Genomic DNA, 10,766 nt, shown 5'->3' on the forward strand with positions numbered 1-10,766 from the left:
AGTGCTATGGCGTAAATGTCTTCCTTGGAACGAATGTCTTTCTTTTCGTTCTTAAAGGGCATTGTCTCTAGTGTCCATAGCCTCTCGACATGCTGTAGGAGGGTGGTGTCTTCTTCTGTCACTCTGGAGTGGAGGCAGCTAGTGGCTGCCGTTCGGTTAAGAGACTTAGCGAGGGGGCCTTGTAATGTCCATCCTAGGCGGGTCTCGACTGCTGCAGGACAGCCTCTGGGCCCTGTGTGGACCCGGTCTATCGGGACTATGAGGTCTGCATGGTCGGAGCCTATCAGCAGGGTCGGGGTGGCACCGTCTATGAGCGGGATAGGTAGTTGACGCAGGTGCACATATTTATCCATCAGCTTGGCGATGGGGTAGGTGTACTGCGATAGGCCTATTTCTTGGCTGGTGAAAGCATTAGTAATCCTATACCGTCTCTCTGGCTGCCCGCTTGCTGCGATAGTGAAGGAGACATTCTCCCCCTTTATCGTCTTTGGATCTCTTCTTATTGTCCGAATCGTCATCTGGTTTTCGCTCCCCCGCAGCCCCAGCTGGGCCGCAGCGGATGCGAGGAGAAGGGTCTTCTCTGACCCGTCGTCAAGGATGGCGTAAGTGTCCATGACCTTATCTTGGTAACTCAGTGTTACGCGGACCACCTTTAAGAGCACTCGGGCGCCCCCGCTGCTGGCGGGGTCAATGTACATAACACTTGCCTTTGTGCTGCTTGGGGGTGTGGGCTTTCTTCTGTTACTGTCGTGTAGGACATCTAGGTGGGCTCCGTCACACCGGCTACACCTCTTCTTTAAGCGGCACTCGGCTGCCATGTGACTGCGCGCACATCGGTAACAGCGTCGGTTGGACTTTATCCATTGACCCACTTCATCGGCGGTCATCTTCTTGAATGTGTCACATTGTGACAACCAGTGTTCTTTCTCGCAGTACGGGCACACCATCTTCCACTTCTCTTTCATCGAGGGGGTACTGTGGTTCTTGCTGCTCGGTACTGGTTCTGATTGGTGCATGACGGTCACCAATCTTCGGCCATCGTTTGCTCTCCTAGGTCCCTCTCTGGAGCTTGGGGTGCTCCGCATGAACGTATCCAACCGTAGGCTGTTGACTTCTCTCGCTAGGAAGTCGGCTAGGTCTAGGAGGGATGGCTCGGGACCGTTAGGATCACGGTGGTCTCTTTGCCGCCTGAAGCGCTCCTCTCGACATTAGAGTTCGCCTACAGTTCGTGCATACTCTTTTCTCTTTGCGCCCCCAGCATCCCCACCAGGGATTGTACCTTGATAGACAGGTCATCTAGTGAGCGATTGTCTGTGGCTGGGGGTAGGCGATCAATATGCCTTATCTCTTGTATTACGTAATCCCATATACGTCCATATCTTTGGTCGAGTGCTGCTAGAGCCGCTGTGTATGGGGTAGTAGAGGTGGCATAGGCCAGCGCTATATTGTGCGCTCGGGGCACCTTGAGGTGCTTCAGTAGGATAGCATACTTGTACGGTTCGTCAGTTACATCGGACATCATTGTCTCTAGGCACATTTGTAGCTCGGTGTACTGTGCTCTGTTCTCGTGGGTGAAGTCCGGAAACGTCGGTGTGCCAATGTATGATGCCATGGATGGCTGGCACATCGGTGAGCGTTGGAAGAGAGGCCTCCTAGGCGAGTCTCCTCTTACGCCTCTTGGTGGGCTGGTACCTGCTGGGTACCATGGCCCGCGTATCCAGGTGCTATTCCTCGGGGCTGGTCGTGCGTCAAGCTCACCCGTGAATTGAGTCGGGGGTCTGTAGCGCAGAGCCGCGGGGGTAGAGCCTGGGCTGTACTGGACCTCCTGGTCCTGTGGAGTTCTGTGCTGCTGTCGGGCTTGACTCTCCTCCTCTCCCTCTTCTTCTTGTTCTGGCAGGTCCTCTAGATCCTGTAGTCGTCTATTTAGCCTCTCCGCGGTGTAGACCGTTTCTTCCTTGTAGCTGGTCCTCGCGTGGACCGGTCGGGGAAGGAGTTCGGAGGGGGGTATAGGCTCTCTCTGGTGGTCGGGCTCAGGGTCGTTTGATCGGGTAGGGGAGGGTGCCCTTGACCCGTGTCTTGACGAGGCCCTGGAACCCTGTGCGGAGGGAGGGGGTGTCGCCCTGGCGATCAGCTGCTCCATTATCTGCGCTTGTAATCGGTCGCGCTCGGCTTCGCGCTTGGTGAGAGCGATGTCGCGCTCTGCTTCTCTTTGGGCACCGGCAGCGGCGCGCTGGGCTTCGGCGGCGGCGCGCTCTGCTTCGGCGGCAGCGCGCTCTGCTTCGGCCCGGTCTCTTACCATATTCTCTTCCGTCTGAAGGCGTCTAATCTCTAGACGTATACGATCTTCGTCGCTCCGTTGCTGCGCTTGAATGCGTTCTCTTTCCATGGAAGAATGTTCGCGCTCGCTAAGCATCTGTGCTTGGAGTCGATCGCGCTCTGCTTGGAGTCTATCGCGCTCTGTAGAGGCTGCTAGGCTGGCGAGGAATGCCTGTGCCAGCATCTTGTCCGCCCCGCTGGGGGAAGACGCTGGTTGAGGTGATCCGCTCCCGGCAGTACTCGTTGGAGATCTGCTCTCCTGTGGCGAGTCCTGGAGATCCATCTCCTGGGTGCTCTCCTCTTCTTGTAACGGGTAGAGTTCCATCCCTGGAGAGCTGTCTTTATCCTGGAGCTCTCCGGGGACTACTTCTTCGGTCTTGGCGCGGGGTAAAGTCGTGTCGGGTCCCTCCTGGTCCCTACCGTGAGCTTGGTCAGTTACGTTAGAACCCACTAGGGCCTCTATTGGCGGGGTAACCTGGGCGATAGGGTCGGACATAATTTTACTATCTACTTTTTCCGCGTTTACCGTCTGTAGAAGGCTAGGTAGTATACTGGCAAAGTAATCCTCTAAGTACTGAGGTGTCTGCCGTCTACGCTGCGGGCGATCTACTTTAGGAGAACCGTTTTGTGGAGTGTTCATCATAGGCCATGTCAATATTAATACCACTATATTAATATTACACTAGTTACCTCCGGCTCGAAGGACCAATTGTAACTGAGGGGTACAATTCCCTGACTGTATTGATAAGTATGGTATCATTAAACCACTACCGCTTTATGTACTTTAATTACTGGCCATACAGTACACGATATATGAATATGATGAACACTTCCCACAATGAAATCGGTTCCAGTCAAAGGTATTAATCAAGTATTTAATGGAGCAAAAGGTACATAGGATACTTTACATTATTCTTTGAATGCACTTGTAAGGCAAAGGAGTATGCGTAGGCAAATCAATAACGAATGTCCATTCTCTGGTTACGCAGGAGGTAATTATACAACCTGAATCTTAGGGAATTATATCTATGGTACACTAGTAATAGCGGGAGATACTGGAAGGGGTTCCCACTGGTTGTAAGCCAGCAGGGGGGGTAGAAGATCTGTCGGTAGTAGGACGTCTGGTCAACGATGACTAGGGAGACTTCAGGTACAGAAGTCGGTGCAGTAGCCTCTTGATCCACAGACGAATACAGCTTGGTTCTCTTGTAGACTGTAGCTCCACAGGGAAGAAAGCTAGGCGGCCTCAGGCTCTCTGAGCGCCGACTCGACTTGACTCCTCTCGGGGTAAATCCAACACGTGCAGGCGTCGGCGATTATCCGCTCCATAAATCACAGGACCAAAGCAAATATATTCCAGCCGCAAAGGGCTATGTAGTCGTCGGGTAGATTAATCCAGCGTACATGTCCATACGGCTCTCGCCTAGGTCTCCTCGGGTGAAAGCGCCATGCGGTCGGCCCAGCCTGGATAAGAACTCTAGCTAATACGAGAAAGCGTTGGAGATGCTGGTCACTGTAGAATTCTAACCGCACGATACACTATACACAAATAGACTATTAAAGACTCAATAGAAATATGTCGCACTCGACGGTATAGCGCCAAACTCTGACAATTCAGTTACTAATTCGTATGCGGTCTCGATGCTCTATTCTGAGGCCAAACAGGCCATACTTCACCGCACGTTGTATCGTGGGTGAGGCTTCAACTTATCGGTAACATGCTAAGGAAGGTAAGGGTACGGAGGTAAGGGGCTAAAGGGCTTCTACATTCACCTGCGCCGTATTTATACGCACAGTGCACAAAACTAGTTCCACTCTCATTTCTGTCGCGTATCCCTGGGCAAGGGCGGGCATGCCTTCTCTATTTAAACGACCACATCAAACAAGAGGTGGACGCGGGCAAATACTGCGGCATGGTCATGCTGGACCTACAAAAGGCCTTCGACACTGTCAATCACACCATTCTGATTGACAAGCTAAAAGCAATTGGTTTTGATAGTCTATCAGTGAGCTGGATGCAATCCTACCTGGAGGGGAGAGAGCAGATGGTGGAGGTAAACGGTACCCTATCCCCCCCCCTCACAGTAAACTGTGGTGTTCCACAAGGAAGCATACTAGGTCCGCTACTGTTCCTAATTTATGCAAATGACATGTCGTCAGCTTGTGACTGCAACTTGTTCCTGTTTGCGGACGACTCAGCCCTGCTGGTCTCTGACAAGAACAAATTACAGGTTGAAAAAACCCTCAGCTCAGAACTAAGCAAAATCTGCATATGGCTCGCTGATAACAAACTATCATTACACATGGGCAAAACAGAGTCCATTCTCTTCGGTTCAAATAACAAACTCAGCAAGACCGACGGCTTCTCAGTTACAGTGGGTGACAATATTGTCACAAGGAAAGAAGATATTACCTACCTGGGTTCCATCCTAGAGGCAAATCTTTCCTGTGACAAAATGGCATCCAATGTAATAAAAAAAGTCAACCAACGAACTCGTTTCTTGTACCGGATCTCCTCACTGGTAAACAAGAATACCCTGAAGACTCTAGCAGGAGCACTCATTCAAGGGTACTACGACTATGCTTGCACCTCATGGTACCAAAGCACCTCAAAGGCGCTAAAAACAAAATTACAAACATCTCAAAACAAACTGGTCAGACTACTGCTTGACCTTACTCCTAGAACCCACCTCACCCCTGCCCACTTTGACAACCTAGGATGGCTTAGAGTAGACGACAGAGTACAGCAACTTGCAATGGGCCTGGTCTACAAGATACACTACACGACCAAGGTACCCATGTACATGACTAAATACTTCCCAAAGGTCAGTGAATACCACGATCACAACACCAGAGGGAGCTCCACAAATCATGTTAAACCCAGATTCGGCTCAAACAAGGGACTAAACACGTTTCGCAATTATGCCACATCAATGTGGAACGCCCTACCCAAAGCTGTAAAGGAATGTGAATCACTACCCACTTTCAAAAACACTCTCAAAAAACACCTAAGGGAGACTGCAACTCGAAACTGGCCCCTGTAAATGTCCGAACACAACCCCCGCCAACACCCCCCCCCCCCCCCCCCCCCCACCCCCCCCCCCCCACCCCCCCCCCCAACCACCTCCAATGTACAGTCCCACCCCCACCTACCCAATCCAATGTACAGTTTCTACGCCTAATGTATATACTCTTTTCTTTCTGGACTCTTTTTGTATCACAAATACAGTACTGTAATTGCAAATCTGGTATGTCATAAATGTATAGATGTAGCAGTACTGTCTATCTGTATGTCATGTATGTCATATATGTTACGATGAATTGGAAATGGGGGACCCTGGTGGAAACAAGACGAAAGTCTTTCTCTGGTCTGCATCCCCTTAACAATTGTATGTATTGAGCTGTACTGCACTGTACCCATTCTGCAATCTGTTAATAAAGTTTTCATTCATTCATTCATTCATGTCCAGACACATCTTGACGGTGACTTTGAACCTGGCTCCGGAGGCCGGTCCCTGGCGCCGGTGGACCGCTGTCCAATAGGAGAATGAACTATTATGGTCTGGGCTAAAGGGATATTCCGTGTATATGTACAAGGAATATACAGGGGATATCAAACGATATACAAATACTATGCAATATATATCAATAAATAAATATATATATTCGGTTTAATCTGATCCTTTGTAACAGTTAGAGTTTGTCTAAGACTTAGAGCATGGCGATAGAACGCCAGGTAGTTTGCAGGCTGTTAGATAGGCGCAGAACTTGCTGTCCCACGATTGGCGATTGGCACATGTCACATGACCTGGCCAATCAGAGCGCAAAACTCGAACGCGGAAACGCAGTTCCATCGTAGAAGGCATACACGCGCCCGGAGACCATCGTGTTTTCGCGACAGCGCCACCTACCGTGTTGGATGGCAATCAGAGTGTTTGAGTACCTTGAATGTGAATTTTAAGTTTTATTTGTTTAATGTTAACAACCATTCCTAGGTGCGTAGAAGTTTAACGACCAACTGCCGTCATTTCAGTAAAAGCCAAGGTATGGCAATTAGGGAGTGTGGGGTGGTGAAGGGGGGGTTTCCCCCCCTTGGTGGAGTTTTTTTGTCAAATCAGTTGTGCAATAGTCACTTTTGGTGAGTTGTTTCTAGGACTACACAAGCATTTTTAGTATAGAAATGTGTCAACAGACTAAAGCAGGGAACCACAATATTTTGCATACAAATTATGCAGAATGTAATATCATAACTGTCTATTATTTTTCTTGCAATTGAGCCAATTTTCCTTAGGTACGGTTTTGAGGTGTGTGTTCAACAGAATGTAGTATCAAAAACACATTCACAAAAAGTATGGGTTACTGAATGCTGAACTGCACTGTTATAATCACTAAGCCATTGTAAGACCTTACCTGTGTGTCCCTGTATCACTTGTCTCTGCTGCCCTTGGATTAAAAAACGTCTGTATGTCCATTTTCCTTTTTTTTGTGGCATATTTGAGTTAGTCACCTATAGTAAAAGTCACCTAGTAAAAGTGAGATAATTGACAATATCAAAACATGCTAGGGCTGTACCGAATAGTTCGAAGCTTCGTTCATAATGTTGACATTCAAATTCTAAATCAACATAACAAAAAAAAATATTATATAAAAAAAAAAAAAAAAAAAAAATTGCCAAGGTATGGCGAGTGCCATACCTTGCCATACCAAAATGACGCCCCTGCGACCAAGGCCAACGTTCACAAACTATTTCAAACGTTAGATTTGTGTTCACCGCAAACCTTTGTTCAAGTTCAAGTTTTGTTTTACTTGTCACATATAAAGTACATTATTACAGTGAAATGCTTGGTTCTGTATCAGCCAGCCCACCCACCCCCTCCCAATGTACAGTTTCCTCCCCCGCGTCTGTATATATTTTCTGTTAGGATCTCTGTTTAACAGTACTGTATATTTGCATATTTTGTATGTCACAAATGTAACAGTACCTGTATGTCATGTATGTCATAAATGTCATGATATATATCTGTATGTTGTGTATGTCATAAATGTCATTATGAATTGAAAAATGGGGGACCCTGATGTAAACAAGACGAAAGTATTTTTCTGGTCTGCATCCCCTTAACATACATGTGTGTATTGAGCCGTACTTTATTGTACTCATTCTGCAATCTGTTAATAAAGTTTTCAATCAATCAATCAATCAATCAGCCCCCTGATAATGTGCTTCATACAGTAAAAAAGTTAAAAGAATAAAGTCCAAACACTATACAAAGTATACAATATACAAATTAAAGTACAACCTATAAGTAGTACAAAATGCAAGCTATGAAGTACAAAAAAAAATAAAATAAAAATAGGTAGGTAGGGATGTAGTGCAAATCTTTTTTTAATAAATAGATAAAAAAAAATATGGTGTAGTGTTAAAAAGTGTTTAAAGTGTCTAAAGTGAATGTTAAAGGTGAGTGTTTGTTTAAAGTGAGTGTGTGCATGTGGATGTGTGTGCAATGAATGTAGATGGATGGGTTAGTGTTGCATAGATTCATTGAGCATCATGATAACCTGGGGATAGAAGCTCCTTTTGAGTCTCTCTGTACTGGCCATGAGACTCTGGTAGCGCTTGCCTGACCACAGGAGTGCAAAGAGGCAGTTGTTTTGGTGGCTAGAGTCTTTGACTATTCTCTTAGCCTTGGCCCTGCAAGGCCTGGTGTAAAACTAAAGCCCACCTCCAATTGTGTGTTTGGCTGATTTCTGCAGTCTGCTGCGGTCGTGTGCGGTGCTATTCCCAAACCAGGAGGTGATGTTACCAGTCAGGATACTCTCTATTGTGCATGAGTAGAAGTTCTTTAAGATCTTCTGACTCCCTTCGAACTTCCTTAGGCGCCTAAGGAAGTAGAGGCGCTGCCATGCCTTCTTCACTACACTGTCTATGTGTGTGGTCCATGTCAAGTCCTCGGATATGTGAACTCCGAGGTACTTGAAATTGTTCACTCTCTCGACCGGTGCCCCATAGATGCTGAGGGGGCTGTAGTCCTTTGCCCTTGACCTCCTAAAATCCACAATCCGTTCAGGGAGAGGCTGTTATCCTGGCACCACAGCGCCATGTTCTTTTTGTCGTTTGCAGAGATCATCCCCTAACTCAGACCCCCCCATCCAATCCAATTGTCTCCCACCTACACCCACTCCCAGACCTATGTATAGACCATAATTTTCCCTTGTGAGAAGAGCCCGTTTAGGAACCCCCCCCACCACAGCTGTGTCATCAGCAAACTTGATGATTGTGTTGCTGTTGTGCTTTGCCACACTCATGCGTGTAAAGTGAGTAGAGGAGGGGGCTCAGAACACAGCGCTGGGGGGCACCTGTGTTGAGAGTGATGGATGAGGAGGTGCAGTTACCTGCTCTCACCACCTGGGGTCTTCCTGTCAGGAAGTCCAAGACCCACTGGGAGAGGTCATAGTTCAAGCCCAGGTCTCTGAGCTTGACAACGAGCTTGGAGGGGACTATGGTGTTGAATGCTGAACTGTAGTCAATAAATAGCATTCTCACACATCCCCTGCCTCTTGTCCAGGTGGCGTGTATATTTTCCCTAACGGACTTTCACTTCCGGGTTCGGGTTACGCAATCTGATTGGCCACTGACGTTTCTCTCAAAGCCAATCACGTTACGCCTAGATCTCACTGGTTAAGCTTGGCGACTCTTTCGAAGTTGGTTAAGGTTATGGTTTAGGTTAGGGTTAGGGTTAGTTGGTTAAGGTTAGGGTTAGGGTTAGTTGGTTAAGGTTAGGGTTAAGGTTAGGGTTAGGGTTAGTTGGTTAAGGGGTTAGGGTAAAAGCCTGCTGGCGCGATTGTTAGGAGTAACGCGATTGGCTTTGAGAGAAACGTCAGTGGCCAATCAGATCGCGGAACACGCACGCGTAAGTGAAAGTTCGTTAGGGAAAATATACACGCATCCAGGTGTGATGCTGCCGTGTGCAGCACATAGGTTATGGCGTCCTCCGTGGACCTGTTGCAATGTTGCAAATTGCAGGGGGTCCAGGGTGTTGGGGAGGGAGAAACAGATAGCCCTTCACTAGCTTCTCAAAGCAGTTTTGCAAAAAGATGAATTATACTGAATTATATATTCATAATTATATTATATACTATATAATTATATATTTATATTATATATTTATACTGAATTATACTGACCAGAACAAACAGCTCTGTGACTTGTTTTAACATGATGAATTATAAGAGTCTTTTAAGAGGAATTGTTGGCACACATGAGTTGTTGTTGCCAACAACAAGAGGACCTTATCTGACCACGTTACATCCCAATGACTTTGCTTCCCCAGTGCTTCCCCAGTGCCCCCCCCCCCCTGCTAATAGACAGTCTCCTCCCACTGTATGTATATATTTTCTCCCACCCACTCACCCCCCCCCCCCTAATGTACAGTCTCCTCCCCATCGTATGTATATATTTTCTGTTAGGATCTCTGGGTAACAGTACTGTATATTTGCATATCGTATATGTCACAAATGTAACAGTACTATATACCTGTATGTCATGTATGTCCCTATGTCATAAATGTCATAATGTCATGTATGTTGTGTATGTCATAAATGTCACTATGAATTGAAAATGGGGGACCCTGACAAACAAGACAAGCGTCTTTCTCTGGTCTGCATCCCCTTAACAATTGTGTGTATTGAGCCGTACTGTATTGTACCCATTCTACAATCTGTTCAATAAAGATTTCATTCATTCATTCATGCTTGTTTGTCCATCTTGTTTCATTCCTCCAGTCAAGAATACCAGTAAGCCACCATTTGTCAATGCCGTTCCTGCCCCTCCATTGGTGGATTACCTTTCCAAACCTCACCCGATTGGTCGATGGGTTTCGGGATCCCAGCACCCAACCCTGGATCACCACACCCTTCATAAACCCTGGCAGATAATTTATCTCGCTCTCTCTTGCATGTGATTCGGCCTCTGTTGTGGTTTGGGCCTTTTGTTTGTTACTGTTATTTGGTCTTTGTTGACCTGTTGTTTAGGGACCATAGAGCTGGAGTTATTTGACGTTGAACGTTTTTGCTTTACATTTAGCTGGCAATTGTTTTCTGTTCTTCCATATCTTTGTTGTATTATATGACTAATGTGTGTTTTTCTCGTTTTCAAGAAGCACCGATGGGGTGAGCCACCATTTTATTTGAGTATTGTTTTCTCCAGTTTTTGTTAGTTAATGGTTTAGGTTACTGAATGTATTTTCCTTTACCATGTTAGGTTGGTTTGTTTTGAGATAGTGGTGTTTGTTGTTTTGGCCGTGGCTCACCCTTACCTGTGCTTCCTTTTATGTTAATAAATATCCTTTTTGTTTACAAACCTGGTCATCATGTCTGTCAACCAATTTTTATGTTACAGCCCTTTACCCTTAGACCTCAGGGGTCATAACAGACCACATCCTCGCTGGTGTCAG

Source organism: Notolepis coatsorum, assembly GCF_963971535.1.
Source record: "Notolepis coatsorum genome assembly, chromosome: 8".
Classification (NCBI taxonomy): Eukaryota; Metazoa; Chordata; class Actinopteri; order Aulopiformes; family Paralepididae; genus Notolepis; species Notolepis coatsorum.